The sequence below is a fragment of the Amphiprion ocellaris genome, chromosome 15 (genome assembly GCF_022539595.1).
Source record: "Amphiprion ocellaris isolate individual 3 ecotype Okinawa chromosome 15, ASM2253959v1, whole genome shotgun sequence".
NCBI classification, from domain to species: Eukaryota; Metazoa; Chordata; class Actinopteri; family Pomacentridae; genus Amphiprion; species Amphiprion ocellaris.
This window is the reverse complement of record NC_072780.1, coordinates 20,883,111-20,900,723: the sequence shown is the minus strand read 5'-3', so window position 1 is coordinate 20,900,723 and position 17,613 is coordinate 20,883,111. Positions and strand designations below refer to the sequence as shown.

The following is a 17,613-nucleotide window of genomic DNA, read 5'->3' as shown; positions in this document are numbered from 1 at the left end:
ATTGGTTAAGGATCATAGTTTGTTCTTGTGAGAAAGTTGTCACCATATGAGAGTCAGCCTACTTAATGCTTTTATGGCCATTTCTTTTACTCTCTCAGACATCACCATGGCTTCAGCTGCAGAAACTAAACTGGGGTACACACCAAAAGAATACAGCTAAGCATCACAACCATGTATAGAATATACAGTTATGATTATAATCACATCTACTCATGCCCTGATAATGTGGTAGTGATGTTGATCAACCTGTTAACATTCACACAGTCTGCAGGTTTTTGCAGGTTTCCCTCCTGCTTCGTCTGCTGCTGCTGCTTTTAGTCCGTTCTGGAATATAATATTCTAGTTTGCTTTTCATCACTCTGTGTCCATGTCTGTGGTCATCTGTTGCCAGCTCCTCTTCGTTCACGTCTCATATCCAGGTTCAGAAGCTCTGAGTTGACTTAGCTGCTCAATAAGCAGCTTCTTAAGATTGTTTTTCACACTGCATTTGTTTAGTTATGTGAAGCCATATCATACAAAGATACCCCGGGTATGTTGAACTTGCTTTGTGGTACAGGCCCCACAAAACTTTGCAAAACTTAGCCAATGTTTGATTTTGGAAATGCTTATCCGTCAAAGCATTGTGCTGTTTTCACTTATTTGTCACTTTAAAAAAAAATGTCCGAACGTAACATAAAAGTTTCTAACATATTGCATGATTGTATTGGCACGTCATCTGTATTGACCAATAAATGCCTTAAAATGAAACATTTGCATCCAATTAAATTGATATCTACAGGTGGTAACACCTTTCACGCTTCCAGTTTTGTTTGAAAATGCTGCATAGAAATAAAAATGGCAGGTGTTGCATGTGCTTTTCTTACTTTGCCAGTGAATGTGCACGTTTGAAAAGCTTTGTGTGTTTTGTCCTCACATCCCCTGTAGGATCAGTCATAAAATAAGTTAATTCCATTAGAGGAGAAACTTGATGTTTTCTGCAATTAGGTGGAACAATTATGTGCATATATTTGTATCAGTAAGCAGGTGAAATGAGTTGGAAAATAACTGCCTATCTGTCAAATCTAAGTATAATGAGTCCAAATATACTAAAATTGGTCTTTACAATATGCTTAATTTTTAGGTTTCTAACTTTAGTAACATAAACTCCTGTTCTGCAATGATGCTTGTCACTTTAAAATTTTTATTCCTATGTGAAAATGGCCATAGTGAAGTTAAAATATTGGCACAAATCATTGGTTGTAATCAACTCCAGCTAAAAATGCATCAGCATACTCCGTCTAATGTGCCTTTAAAAAGCCATCTTACTTGTTAGTAATACTTACTCCATTACCCTACCGGCTGCAGGATGTGACTCTGTGCTCTTAACAGCCTGCTACAATAGGTTAAACGATGCAGCTGGAGGGATTTTAATGAGGCTAAAATGCTCTAATGCGACCATGGAATGCACTGATTATGTCACATTTGACCACCACTGGCCGCTTGTCCGGGTAAGGTAATTTATAGCCTACTCCGCAAGGCTGCCATATTCCCATAGTGCAAGAACCACAGGTTTGATAATTACATTTCTGTTTTTATTTTCACGAGGATTTATGTCCATAGTTATTCTGTTTACTGGGATATTTTTTTTAGAGATGCATTTGGAAGATTTTTTTTTTTCTGTTATTTGTGGAGGGGTTTTTGCCACTTGACGGGAGCAGGACAAGCTGCACTGACATTAAGTGTCTTTCCACTGCAGCAACTCAGGGCAGGTGTGAGGTGGAGGCTCCCTAATCGGCCCTTTCCACTTTTTCTGTCTTCATTGTGATATGGGATCCACCAGACTCATAGCGTGATGGAATCATTTTGTGACAGCTTTAAACATTACATCAGTTTCTGAGCACGGCTAAACAATGGAGACACCTGAGGGAGCTGGTGTGCTGTTGTGTGGTGATGTTTGAAAAGAGAAAACTGCTACTGGAAAAGGATAGCAAACGTGTAGAAAAGTGCTCAGAAGTACTATTTTTCTCCTTTGAAAATGTCCCTGAAAAAGCTTCTACAGGAACGTTTCCTGGATTCAGATCCGTCTAAAAACTTGACTGTCTGTGCAACATATCTGCCTTAACAGTTACCTTATTATTAATAGGGGGAGGCTAGAAATGCCTTTTGGGAGGAAAAACACCCGGCAATGAGTTAAAATCAATCTTTATTGTAGAACAAGAAGATATCCTAGCTTTATTTTTCTGTGCAATTTTGCTTCTTGCAGCTACTGGCATTTTATGAGATACCATAATTATGCTCAAAATCGCTATTTTTCCAGAGAATGTTCAGTATGCATCTTTGTATGTCTGACACACGAAAAGCTATGCTCATTCAGCCAAGACCTAATGTAAGAGGAGTTGCTCTATGACCAAACAAAAGTGTCTCAGTGTCACTGCAGAGCTGTCCTTGGTCCTGAATAATAGAACCTTAAGGTTGTCGCCAAACTGTTTAGGAGTAAACATCTTCCGGTTTCGTCCTTCGGTGTTGAACATCCTGAAGACATGGCTTGTTCTGGATAGGGACACTGAGGTATCTCTGACATATGTCACTTCATCTGTCATTCTCTTGGTCTTTGTCTTTAGGTCATCTGCTGTATTTTGCAGGTACTCATCAACATGCTCAGCTGCTGTGAATGGTCCACCTTGGGCCTTCAGTCCATCCAAAATACTGAGTTTTCTGTTCTCAACATGCAGCAGATTAGCCTCCTTCTTACTACTTATTTTTGTCTGTCAATGTCAATCATGCTGCAAAGCTTGTGTGATCTGCCTGGATACAAAAATATAGTAGCTTGTTTATGGTATTGACAAAATGTTTAGAAAATGCTGGTTAAACACAAGGGCTGCACAGTGGCTTGGTGGTTAGCACTTTTGCCTTGCAGCTAGAAGTTCGTGTCCCAATCATCCCAGGATCTTTCTGCATGGTGTTTGCATGTTCTCCCTGTGCATGTGTGGGTTTTCTCCGGGTTCTCCGGCTTTCTCCCACAGTCCAAAAACATGCCTAGGTTAATTGGTGATTCTAAATTGTCCATAGGTGTGAAAGTAAGTGTGATACTGTTTGTCTCTATGTGGCAATGGACTGGAGACCTGTGCCCTGTCTTCACCCTAAGTCAGCTGGGATAGACTCCAGTCCCCCGCGACCCTAATGAGGATTAATTGGTGTATAGAAAATGGATGGATGGATGGATGGATGGATGGTTAAACACAGCCACTTGTGATTTACAACAATGCAAGCAATATAATACATGGAGAATTATGGGTTTTTTGAGTGGTTATATGGTAAATTATTATCATTTATGGTCCATCAAGTGGCAAGTTTTCCATAAAATCATGTAGACATTCACCAGTCAAATACGTAATTGATTGCATGTATTCAGTTTGGCCACATGATGGCCTACATGACTTTGATGATAAACACTCAGTGTGTTATGCGCATAGCTGTGGTTTTCACATATATGCCAGTAGCCAAGAGAAGCCGACTCTAAATACAAAATGAAGGTGAAAAACTGAGTTTTTATGGATGTGCGGTTAATTTGAACTCATTACCGGCCCTATTATTAATCTTAGGACATTACCGTCACTGCTACTAGACACTGTGCATTAGCTTCCCTTCAGTAAACGCTGCTGCAGTGTGGGGACATATTTCCTGTTATTTTAGCCTGTTAGCATGTAATCCCTCACTGTCACAGGAGAGGTGAGCTGATCTTTCACGATCTAACCTGCCATAGCAGTGCAGCAGCTTTGCTCTGCATGTGGAGGTTGTAGCATGTCAGACCAGCCTTGATTTGTAATCATTGCAGCTGAAAGAACAGCAGAGACAGTAAGAGCTTCTCACCAGCAGGCTAATGCTTCATTGATTGCCAACTCCTCCCCTCACAGGAAAAAAACAAACATTTTGATTGCAAGCAATTTTGAGGCAGGTGGTAACAGCCCTATTTTCCTCGAATTTGCCTCCTTTGAAAGTAGAGCTCTGTTAGACAGCTTTTACTCTGTGGCAGAATGAAGGGCGAATGCTGTGTATGAATCAATTCTGTCTACTGGTTGCACTTTGAACATTCATATCTGTGCATGTTGTGTAATTGAGGATTTATAGTGACACCATCTCAATGGCTAACTGAATTTGATGCAGTGATTCAGCTCAGCTTCCTGTTCTGTCTTATCTTATGGCATTGTTTCAGTCAGGTCAACCTAAATTTTTTATTTATTTATTTTTGCTATGTGCATCAGGATAAACTAATAAGACAGCACTGAATATTATCACCTTATTGAGTTTTAATAGCTGATGTGTTAGTCAATGTCCACAGCTAGTATGCATTGAAATTATATTTTTAAGCAGTTGATATATGTGAATTACAGCTGGGCAGTACAGGTTAAAAAAAAATGTATCAAAAAATGTTGTATTACAATTGATAAATATTGATCAATGTAAAGAGAACAATTGCATGGTAAACACACAAATGAAAAACACAAATACATTTACAGTCATAAATAGAAATTAATAAGGGTACAGGAAAATTCCCTCATCTTGATACAGATTAGGGATGTTAATGATTACTAGTTAATCAATTAACTGCCTTACAGTGTAACTGATTAAAAATACATTAACTGAACAGAAGCTGAGGACGTGATATCAGAAAATGTATTGCAGATTTGCTGTAGCACCTGGTCTTACCACCTGGTGGAGCTTCTCACTGATTGTTAAGATGAAGTTAAAGATGTGTTAGCTGACTACCTATAAAAGTCCATAAGTGCTCTCTGCTGTCTAACTGCTAACGGAATCAGCTGTGTTGATGAACTCTGCAGCATCAAAAGTTGCCAGAAAGGTGTCTGACAGTTTGTCTCGTTTAGCTAGCTACCTGAGGCTCATTCTAATGTTTAACTAAGATTTTTAAACACTAGCACAGACCAGGATCTGAGTGTCTGTCAACAGAGAGCAGCTGTACCTGCTAACGCTGCTAACATTGCTAACATTCAAACTGAAGCGACCACCAGTGGGGGTCTGGTGGCAGCTGCAGACTAGCACACCTCAGGAGACCTGCACAAGCGTCATCGGCAGAGCAACTGAGAGATTTTGTTTGAGTTAGTCTTCTGCAACTTGCCAGATATTTTGTTCCACAATCTTTTCCAGAGTAAGATTGAAAATACAATTCATTCATTGATAATTGAAGCTTTAATATATAACTATCATTATCTAATTGTCTGAATCTTGTTAAACTGTAATACTGAAAAAGCAGCTGCGAGGTTTTAATATTGGTATAGACTAAGCGCAAAGTTTTAGTCATGGTTGTCGTGGGACATGATGATTCCACTGAGGTGCAGTTCCTCAAATGGCCACTTAATGCTGCCTTCCAACTGGATGTTTGTACTGAAGTGAATGGGAAAACCTTAAAGTATCTAGTTAAAAATACACGATATGTTTTCTAACAAGATTCTACATAAAGTACATAGATAATACCACCTTCTCTGAAAGAAAGACTTTCTGACAGATTGCAATTTGATTTGGGATATTTTATAAAGTCAAGCTTCACTTTAATATTTGTGGTGTAATAGATTTATAACAGAGAATAGAGCATCAACACTTGAGATACCATCTCATGACTGTTACACAAGGAGGATGGCATGAATTTGTAAAACACTGATACAACATTTTATACCGGATGTCACGCGTGCTGCATAACATGGATCCTACATTGCAGCCATTGCTGTTTACTATTCAAGCAATCATTCAGCCCCAAAAAACACATTGTTTTACTGGAAAAACTACTTACATACCTATTCAGAGTGTCCCTAAAGTCTGGACACATAGGAAATCTCACTAACTATAATTTTTTTTGCCTCCACAGATTAAATATGGCTATTTTTTAATTATGTATTTGATTAATTATCCAATATACATTAAATTCAATATTTTTAAAAATAATATATTGAATAAAATGTTGTTCAAAATTTAATTTCTTGAAAATATGAATTTTTGTCTATGTATCCAGACTTTAGGGACACCCTGTACAACATTATTGAAATGCAGTTGAAACTGCGGTTAAGGCTCCGCTATATGCAAACAGCATCTGAAATCCAGTTTTCAGCGGCTTAATTTGACAACAATCAATCTATCTACTAGTGATTCTAGAAGTCAACCAATAATTGGTGCCAATAAGACATTTTACTAACTATTGGAATCGGTTTAATCTGGCTCTGATGGCTGCGTAGCTTTTTCAGTCACAGAGGAATGCACATCTCTGTTGGAGGGTCCATACACAAATTCAGTTACCTGAACTGACCAGCGTACTTCACAACCAGCCACTAACAAGAACTCCACGTGGTTAATTATCATAAGATACACCAAACATATGGCTAGTTAACATATCGTTGCATATATACATGTTAAGAGGCCATTTCTCAATTGATGCCCCCTAAACGATTTAGAAACATCTTGTTTCCAACAGCAGAAAATATTCTAATTCCAAAAAAATGGCTAAAAAGATGCTCAGTTAAACTGTATTTCACCACAAAGGCTGGCTGACATACCAGCTACAGTGATCAAGCAATCCTTCTGTTTCTGCAGCCACAGCTGTCAGGTTCCTCCACTGTCTGTGTTTCTTTTCACGCACTGTGCTGCTGTACTTTACTTAACTTTTTCAACTTTTCTTCAGCTGCAGTGTTATGGACCACTGACTGCACCATGTTTTCAGACTACTCACTTGCTTGAAAGCTGGTAGTTCATATTTTCTCGATACTTCTTGCCTTCCGCTACTTTCTTCCTTCCACTGTTGCCTAGCAACCAATGTTACGTTTCCTCTTCATTTAATCGTATCTTCACTCCATTTTCCACTGACATTTTTTGTCTTCTTATTAATTCCTCCCTTCCTATTCCTATACCCCCGTAATTTTAAAGTTATTTCAACTTTCTTTTCCAATTGTGAAACTGAAATAACTTCCATGCATCCATTATTTATACACCGCTTAATCCTCTTTAGGGTCGTGGGGGGGCTGGAGTCTATCTCAGCTGACTTAGGGTGAAGGCAGGGGACACCTGGACAGGTCACCAGTCTATCACAGCCACACATAGAGACAAACAAACACGCCCACATTCACAGCTATGAACAATTTAGAGTTACCAATTAACCTCAGCATGTTTTTGGACTGTGGCAGGAAGCCGGAGAACCTGGAGAAAACCCACGCATGCACAGGGAGAACATATAAACTCCATGCAGAAAGATCCCAGGATGGCCGGGACGCAAACCAGGGATCTTCTAGCTGCAAGGTGAAGTGCTAACCACTAAGCCACTGTGCAGCCCCTGAGGTAACTTGATGAATGTAAAATTTATACAAGAGAGCTTATTCATAAATTATGAGCATGATAAGGCTGTTACAGGTCCAGTATGACATTATTAATCTGCAGCAAAATCAGCTAGCAACAGGCAGTAATATAAAATTTGCTACAAAGTGCTTTATGCTTCCTCAAAATGTTTTCCTGAATCCATGTACCATATTTAGTTTTGCTAATAGACCAAAGCATTGCTGAGACATGACTTTGCTTTCTGTTTGACCTCAACGACAATACTGATTGGTTGCAACTGACAAATATTTTCAAAAATCAAAATTCCATATGATAACTTTTGTTACACGTGACGATCGGTATGATGATGATCTGTGCCCAATTAGTTGAAAAGTGTAAGAAAAGGGCTCATCGAGAGAATGCCAAGCGTGTACAAAGCAGTAATCAAAGCAACGGGTGGCTATTTTGAAGAATCTAAAATATAAAACATGTTTTGACTTATTTCGCACTTTTTCGTTTACGACATAATTCCATATGTGTTCATTCATCGTTTTGATGCCTGCAGTGAGAATCTACAATGTGAATAGTCATGAAAATAAAGAAAAACCATCAAATGAGAAGGTGTGTCCAAATTTTTGACTGGTAGTGTAGATCAAAATTTACAAGCTTAATTGCACCCCAAACTTCAATCCATTGGTGGCGCTAGAGATTTCAAGCCATAGATTTTAAAATTTGGTGAAAGAAATCAGGGGACTGCCCTAACTCAGGGTAGCAAAGTTCTAAATTTTTTGCCATACAGTTCCAGTTGCTGTAAGGATTATGATCTGATGCTACACCAGAGCTTGAGGTTCACATCTAGACTCCCTGCTGTCTAGATGTGAACCTGTTTAGACAACAAAAGCACTTTGATGTAGTCATTATAAGTCAATATCAACCTGCAAGTTTGCATTGTCAGTTAACATCTTACTCATAAGCTCAGTTTGTGGCTTGTGTTAATGGAAAAGCAGTTACATTTCCTTCCAAACATATTTGCTGTTGCAGTTTAGTTGTACAGAAATGTAATTTCTAGAAGCAAGAATCTACAATGGAAGGTTTATCTCTTCATCTTTGAGTGTGGCCATTTAGAACAGCTATAAATACGCTTGGCTTTAGACATGATCCAGTGTTGTACAAACTCATTTAACATGTAACCTAGACCAGCCAGGTTTATCCCAGATTGACTAGGCTTATTTTGAAAAACAAATCACTGAATCATTCCAATGGACAGTCTTCATTACAGATATGCATGTGTGTAGTCGCTTTAGGGCAATCCTTAATCTACTACCAAAACTCTCTACAAATTCATTTAGCAGACACTTTTATCCAAAGCAACGCACATCTGAGAGTAGATACAACACAAGCAACACTCTTAAAATGTATGCTTTAGAATCCCAATAGTCTAGACTATCTATATAGAACCTGGAAAAAGCTATAAAAATCTGACAAACTGAGTCTAGTTCTGACATCCCTGGGTAAGCTTTTTTAATTAATCTCAGAAGCATTGCTCTTTCTCTGTGGGACATTTTATCCCTTTTCCCAATACAGCCTTGAATCATTAGGCAACTTAATTGACTGGTACACAAGCAATGAATAATAAAGGGAGGTTTCATAACCCAGGCCAAGAATCCTTGAGATGCTGTTAAGAAACACAGAACTATTGAAGAGGCGTTTGTCAACAATCCCTGCCCTGACACAGGAGATATCTCAGTTGCACATACTGTAATCCTAAACAAGAAATTCTGTGTGAGAACAACAATTTCTTCATGTCTTTCAAAAACATTCAATTTAAGTGCATTAGAGGAATCTATATGTGAAAGATATCCACTGGAAACTCTGTAGTATTCAATTTTAGCCTTAAATGAATGATTTCAGATTGTGAGACAGGGATTAGTTTTAAATACCACCGAAATCTGAGCCTCTGCAGCCTGGGGATCAGATGAGACAAGACTGTAGTTCAGACGGTTGTGTACCTCTAATGGAGGAAAAGAAGACAACAGATCATCTTCTTTCTCAAATCAAGGAGGATCTCTCACATCTGGAATGGCCCAGTATTTTGAATGACTAATATGAAATGCAGAGTGATAGAACGGAGGAAGCAGAGGTCGTTGAGGTCATACTCCTTCACACCATGCTGGGTTTTGAAATTTCTCCAGCTGTGTCTCTCCTATTCCATTCCAGGGTGGTTAAAATTGTAATGTCCATTCAATACAGTGGGATACAAAGTTCTCAGTGGGGTTTATGTAAGTTGACTGTGAGGAAAGTCCATGACGGTCAGTTCTACTTGGTGTTGTGTGACCTTCAAGTAGTATTTCAAAGATGCAAACCAGAGGATCTCCCAAGCATGCCCTGTTATATCTCCTTGGATAGGGTAGAGTTGATTGTTGGAATGTTCTATTGGACACTATGCTGGCAAATTGATTTAATTTCCTCATGAGTCGATGAAATCCAACTGTGTTTCATCTGTGGAAGGATCCAACTCTAAGACGTCTGACCTTTGTACAAAGGAGTTAACATGGTCACTGCCATTAAGGTGCTTTCGTTTGATTGCTGACCTAGAAATACAGCAGAATTTACCATTTTTTTCATTTTACATGTCAGAACTTCTTGTGTTTTAAAGATGCATTGTGCAAGATTTTGACCATAAGATTGCATTAACCTAACATCTGTTATGTAAAGATATAGTTGAGCAATGCTGTCCTCAGAGGAGAATAAAGTCATGGTTCCTCTGTGAGTGTTGTAATCCAAGATTCTCTGTTCTATGTTTTTCCAACTGGTCCAGCTTGTGTACATATTAGTACATGTAAGTCCCTCCCTTTGAAACTGTTGGCCCTCCACAGTCAGTTCCCAAAATGCCAAAAAATAAATAAATAAATGCAAAAATAGAATATTTTATTTATGTGATTGACCTGATTAATGCAAACTCATGTTGTTTCAGCTCAGTGTGAGATTTGTCTTTTGTACCTTTCCTCTGCTTCTTTTACACTTATGGCTGTTCTGCTCTGGTCTTTTCCACCAATGGGTCCACTCTGGGGCATCAACAAGGGAGCCCAGTCTGTCCACTGGTCCCACTGTTGTTTGCCAAGGCCATAAACTGAAATATTGTTATTTACAAAGAGCAGCTGCAGAGATGGGATGTAACAAGCAACAAGTGTGTTAAATCTCGTGGTGTTTGTTGCTGCCCTAGAACATTTAAAATAAATGTATTTCCTACTGACCAAATAACATATATACAGATCTTCCATTTAGTTTAGAGCAGTAGGAAACGGTTACACCCAGGAGAATTACTGGGGATCTTCAGCGTTTCTGCAACTCACTGGCCTTGTATATAACCTCTTCTTTTGTCTGCTGTGTTGTTACCTGCTGCACACACAGTGGGCCTCCCGGGTGGTCGCTGGGAACCTGTTCTGAGTTTCTGCATAACCGCAGGGCAAAACAACTGGGTTGGGCCCCTACTGACCACCATCCCATGCCCCATAGTCCTCCCACCTGCTGCAGTCACTTCCATTCTCCTATTAAGTCCACACCACACAGTAAACTACACTTGGCAACTTCGTTATTCGCTCAGAGACCAAGCAGTGCTTCAGTGCTGAAGTAGTGCATGGCCCCATATTTTTTTTTCTGTGTCAGTTAGTTTGTGGTAATTGACAATGCAGTCACACATTTTGACACAACTTAGTTTTATACACCATGTGTACACAATATGAATTAGAAGTATTAAAACAAGATATTTACTAGTAGTCCCTCTATAAGACAGTGCAGTGTCATAAATTGGGCGTTTCATTTTTAAAAAGCTTCACTAATTTCCTAAAACAGCTGGGCACGAACAAATATTACTCAAACTGTTGATGGGGACTATTTTCAGCTGTGGATTAATACCCATTTGGTGCACTTGTGAGTATTTCTGCCAGCAGGGTGGTGTCTATGTTACTGAGTCTAAATAAACTGCAGCATGTGTGTGTTCATAGTGATGAAGGAACATGTCAGCCAGAGCAAGACTTCACACAGAAGTATATTCATGTCATCTGAAAGATCCTTCAAGCTAAGGGTTCCAAATTTATTTGACAGCAAGATATTTTTTAGTCACGCTGGCTGTGTGGCTTTATTGGTGTCAGTGTCTATCAATCCATCACTCTGATCCAGACTGAAGTATCTCAACAACTGTTCCATGGATTGTCATGACATTTTGTACAGAAGAGGAGTCCTAATGCCTTTGATAATCCCCAGATTTTTCCTCACGTACCTTCATGAGCCTGATGGGTGGTTTTGCATGAGGTGACTTGAATGGTTGGACTGGATTGGCATGAAATTTGGTTCAGATATCCTTCTTGTCCATCTGGATGGAATGAAACTTCTTTAGTAATCCCATGATTTTTCAACTAGCACCAAAATTTCACTCTGTCTAGTACTTTGATGGATGGCTCAGTATCTGTAAAACTGCGCTACACTACATTGTGTACACAGCTAATAAGCAAATGTTGGCATGCAGAAACATAACTGATCCTGAAAATGCTAAACATTATACCAGCTAAACATCAGCAGCAGCATTAGTATTAATGTTGTTATTGTGAGCATGTTAGCATGCTGACAGCAGCATTTAGCTATAAATTAAAATCCTATGGTTACTGTGTTAGCAGAAGATGAGGTTTACCTGTTTCCAATACAACCAAACCATCATGTTGCGTTTGATGGAGAAATCGGACCGTAATAATTACAAAATTGAAAGTGAAGAAAACAGGAGACACGACACACGCATGTCAGAAAATGTACAGTAGTGTGGCTGTAGTACCATGTTGCACCACCAGGTGGAGCATTTTAGGTGGTCACTCAGACTTCCTCCTGATGACCGACTGGACCATGCAACAGCAGACAGAAAAAACGGAATCCAGTGGACACTGTTTGACCAGCTAGATGATCTGGACTTTGCAGACGACCTGGCCCTGCTCTCCCACAGCCACCAGCAGATGCAAGACAAGACAACAGAGTTGGCAGCCACCTCAGCACAGGTTGACCTCAAGATCCACGAGGGCAAGACCAAGATCCTCAAGATCGACACAGCAAATGAGGACCCAGTCACACTGCATGGGAGTGAGCTGGAAAAGGTAGAGGCCTTCACACACTTGGGCAGCATCACTGACAAGCAGGGCGACCATCAGCAATGCAGACCTGTGGCAGCGTACCAACCAGCTGCCAGCCGAGGACGAGATCCAGCGCAGAAGATGGGGATGGATTCGGCACACCCTGAGGAAGCCAGCCAGTAACACCACAAGGCTAGCACTCAAGTGGAACCCCCGAAGGGAAGCGGAAGAGAGGAAAGCCAAGAAACACCTGGCAACGAGACCTCGATGCTGACATCAAGAAGATGGGAAAGACATGAAGACAGCTGGAGAGAGCAGCCCAGGACAGAGCACTCTGGCGGACTGTTGTCGGCGGCCTATGCTTCAGGAGGAGTGATGGGCCTGACTAACTCAGACTTCAGGTAGCTTTGTGTTGGCAAGCATGGAGCATCGTCGGGGTTTAGCTAGGAAAGGGACACCATGACAAAAGTCTTCTGTGACGGCTAATGAGCACCAGCGAGCTTACATGCTTTTAAAATGAGCTGAAGTCTGTTTGGACAGTGTTCTGCTCAATAGTGTAAATATTTAAGCTGGGTGAAGGGTTCATATCACCTGACATTTATTAAATAAAGTTCTCTGAAATTGATTTATGTTATTGATTTGATGCACTGCTGATTATTAAGAAATCTATCAGAATTTGCACCCCCATGGTCAGACCAGTGATTGATCCAACTACTGACAGGCTCACTACTAGATATTTAACCAACTTTGCTAAACACTAGCATCCCTAGACAAGTGATTAGCACTCCTAGGTGAAATAATGAAAAAACAATCTGAATCCAGTGGCATTGTTCGCCACTAACAATCAAATTTAGAAGAGAGTATTTGATTCTAAGGGGAATTATTATGATATGCTGTGACGCAGTACAGGGAATTGGCAAACGCTATGTGACATGCTACAGTGACAGTTGTTTGAGTAATGACACTGAATAGGAACATTACAAATGGCAGTCTTAAAAAAAAAAAAAAAAAACCTTGAATGTATCAACAGAAATGAAGCATTCCAACCTTTCCCCTCATGCCTGAATTGCGTTGGAACAGTTTTCTGCTATTCCGTTCATTTTATGTGGATCCACTGACAGTTGTTGTTCCCACTGCGCTCTGACTCTTTCTGATGATCAAACCTGTAGCAGTGAGGTAATTTGTAAGGGGATTTAATGACCTGTAATAATGAGGATGTGTGTCAAACCTCCCATAAGCACCATGCAGGTTTAATAGATTGAAGACAAAGTCTGTTTTCATACAAAAACAGGTTTGTTTGCAGAGCAGCAGCTGGATAAACAGCTTGCTGAGGGGCTGGGAGCTACCACTGGTCCTCACAGTGCTGCAGAAAACAGATGATCCCTCGACTCTCCCCTTCCTCATAGGCTGTTGTAAGACATTATTGCTTTGTCTGTGCCAGCAGATGAATGGGAGACGCCTCTAAGAGTGATACACAGCCTTTCCGAGCCTGCTTCCTGGCATGTGGTGAAGAAAAAGTGATGTTCTAGATGTATATCTTTTCATCTTCCTCAAGGCTCTTCAGAAAAATCAGTTCATACCTTCCAGTTTACAAGTATGAAATAATGATGTAAAACATCATTTTCTCTTTCTGCCCCCATGTACTGAATTCCAGACAAACTGAGGCTGTAAAATGCATCAATTACATTGCAACATTTTTCTTTGATAAGAGCTATCGGGCTCAAAGAACAATAATCGTTATAACTTTCATGAACCAACTAATTGGCGGTGTATTATGTTTAAAACTACAGTGAATAGAAGAAAACAGCTGAACTAATACAGAATGGTGGTAAGAGGGTCAGTGTAATGTTTTTCCCACAGGTCAAGGTGTTGTCTCTTTTTGCATTCTCGAGAGCTGATGCAAGACTGTGATTTACTCTGACAATAGGATGTGTTTGAGATCATCGTGAAGCGAGGCTGTCCTGAATGCCGCATTTTGGGCTCTGGAGGTTCAGTAGTAATCAGCCACAAATATTCAAAGCTTTTTATCCTCTAACTTCGTTAATAGGTCTCATATCCATAGTGATGAACTCCACTATGGCATCTGTTGTCTCTACCTAATGTTACGACCCACCCGTTAGGGTCAGCTGGGAGCAACAAAAGTAACCAGATGTAGTTGGTTTAGGTAAAACAATTTCATGCTCAGTGACAAGTTTAACATAAAAGTGCTCCAACAAGAAAAAAAAAGACAGAGTTTCTAATCTAGCTAAACGCAAACAAAACAACTAAATCTGTAGCCAAACCTAAACACAACAGCAACACCCACCACAAACAACAGAAACTAATCCAAATGAGTGACTAGTGTGCCGAATTAACAAAATATAACTGGTGCTTCAAAACTGACATCTCGGCGAAACACAGGACACGAAGCTTGAATTTCTGTAGCCACCCCTCAGTAGCTACGGCACCTACGGACCACACAATAACACAAAGAGGCACCAGGGCAAATTGGTCACATTACATCCCAGCCACCCTGACTGAGAGCTTGGTTGCAGATTTATACTCTTCATGTGTGATTTGTGGGAGGAGGTGTTGTGGCGGTGGACCAATCCAACAAGTCGGGAGGTGTGGTGAACCAGGGCTGTGAGCAGGTCTGGAGCTCCAGGCCAATCAATCCTGATGAATACCAGGGAGCTGGAGCTTGGTCTTCAGCCAGCTGTACATCACTAAGGTCTCCACATGCCATCCAGACATTCAGAGACTGTATAAAGTCCATTACCAACCACATAAGTAGTAGAGGATGTAACACCTGTAAGATTAAATGTATTCTGATGCTGATCCAATCCAAGTCATTTAATATTTAGAATCTAATCTGGGGCCATTTTCTAAGATAATGTGCACTTCTATTACAATCAAGTTGATAAAATCAATCCAGTGTATATGCTTGTTAACTGTAGATGATCATACACCTTGTTGTAAAGTTCCAGTAAGCCACTGTCTGAAATGTAGTGTGGAGAGGGTAGGGTATACTATGGCTCCAAAAAGAGGGCAAAAACCTGTACCTGCATGTTGGCAAGTGTGTTGTAGATTAGCACTAGTATCTGTTTGCGCGCCGAGGTGGAGCCTCCTATAGTTTAGCACTGTAGTGACCTCATGGGGATGTCACTTGGACTGCAGAGAGCATTGTGGGTGTTTAGCTAGCAATGTAGCACCATAATAAAGTCCTCTGTGACACTTAATGGTCTCCTGCTAGAGTATGTGGGTGATGCAAATCAGGTCTTTCTGAAAGTGTGGGGTGCAGATGCGTGACAAGGGAGGCGCAAGTGACTGGGAGGAAAGGTCCGTTTATGTGGAACTAATTAACTGAACTGTTGTCTTAATGTTGGCTTCTTTTTGTGGCGCACAAGAATACTCAAACTGCACTGGCCATTTCTCAATACCAAGTACGCAAGTCCGTACTTACGTCCGATCTGCGTACTTGCAAGTATGTACTCGGTAGTACGGACTCCTGAGGATGATAGAACGCATCGTTAATGTGCAGTGTAACACCCCCCAGATTACAGAGTTATTGGGGGGAGTGCGAAGGTTTTTTGTCCTCCGAAGCAGGGCCTGACAGAAAAAGTTTGAGAGCCACTGAAACCTGCAAAGGACAAATGTCTGCTATGTACAATTTGTGTCATCAATTAATACATTTCTGAATAGCCATGCTATCAAACATTTGTATCCCTAGCGTCCTGCCACAAATTGAGCTCTTCCTTTATAACACCTGTGTGACAGTGGATGTAAACAAAGTATTGGACTTAGGTTTGTGTTGATATCGACCAGCACAAACCTAGGCAGCTTCATCATAGCGGCAGGACAACAATTATTTTTACACTGTCAAACAACAGCCAGGTATCCACAGCATTCAGGTTAGTTTTTGTCCTTGTGTCACCCTGGCGTCCAGTTTCAAATTGCATATTTAATACATCGCCTTCATCTTATCATCACTCCATTTAAAGTTTCCACACAGCTGAGTTGTTCTGCATTTTGTCTTCCCTTTAACTACCGCGGTGAACTGAAGCGTGACATTCACTGCTGTGAGTGAGATAGCTGTCAGGCGCCCAAGCTGAGATTTATATCTCCACACTTTAACAGTGCAATTAAAAACTATAAATAAACTACAAGGGTGGGCTGACAAAATGTATTTTCCAGTTTACCTTTAATGACAGCTTACATTTATCAAACAAAGAAGGAAAAACAAATGTGAGGTGGTGTGGTAGCATTAGCTGCGTTGATAAACTTATAAATTCTGTTAGTTCCTTCCTTACCAAACAGTGAATGTTGTGGATATACTGTAGCTGCAAGTGGCTCTAAGAATTTGCACAGTTACACATTTGCTGTTTATCAGACTAGTACATCGTGTGTGAAATGAAATAATGGATACTACAGCAGGCTCAGCAGGTGGACTGTGATCGGTGATCTGTGTCTGACTTGACCAGTCAAGGATACTCCTCTTTATCTTCAGAAGCTCTTTGATTACTTTGGGCCTTGTTTTTAGATTTTTGTCCTGATCAATGAACAGTAAAATGTGCTTTACAGGTTTTGATGCATTTGTCTGAACATGAGCTCACAGAGTTCTCCTGTATACTCCTATATTCATCCTGCTGCCTCTGTTTACAGCATCTCGGTTCCACTGACAGCCATGCTTGCCCGAGCTTTAACAGAAACACCATCATACCTGACAGATGAGGTGGTGTTTTGGTCATGAGCTGTTCCTTTTATTTCACTACACTTACCTCATTCCATCACTTTAATAGACCTGAACTGAACTGCAGCCTGACCTTTCTGTGTTTAAGTTCCACTGGATTGCATGCTGCATGTTGTGCTGTATCTTCTACAGCTCTGGACGTGAAGCCTTCTCTAGATTTTTGACATGAAAACTTGTTTGCCGATATTGTACAGAGCACCTTTGAATCACTATGCAGTTATGAAAGCCTTTTTCTTCGCTACATTTGTTCATAAACAGACCTGTGAGCATCAACTTGTTTGCCATTTCTAGTTTAGTCTAGCCTTTGACATTACCGATAGATTTTTGCTTTGTTTTGAGTCTCATTATTATCTTCTGCGCTTGCTTGGTCCCCACTTTATTCCCAATACAGACAAACAACTCCTCACTCTGAATGACAACTTTGAATTGACTTCGAGCTACATGGAGCTCTTTTGTTCGTGAACTAACACTGAAATAAAA

General features: G+C 40.3%; 1 protein-coding gene across 3 annotated transcripts in view; it reads left to right on the top strand.

The window, feature by feature from the left end:
• lrrc3b (leucine rich repeat containing 3B) overlaps positions 1-17,613 on the top strand; it is a 32,352-nt gene that overhangs the window by 4,688 nt on the left and 10,051 nt on the right. The window contains exon 2 of one of the 3 annotated variants that reach the window (XM_055018195.1): positions 7,164-7,275. The exons of 1 other annotated variant lie outside the window; for it this stretch is intronic. The gene's annotated coding sequence lies outside the window, so the exon portion shown is untranslated. Of the gene's footprint in view, positions 1-7,163; positions 7,315-17,613 lie in introns of all 3 variants that reach the window. One more of the 3 variants, XM_055018193.1, reaches the window with a different exon arrangement.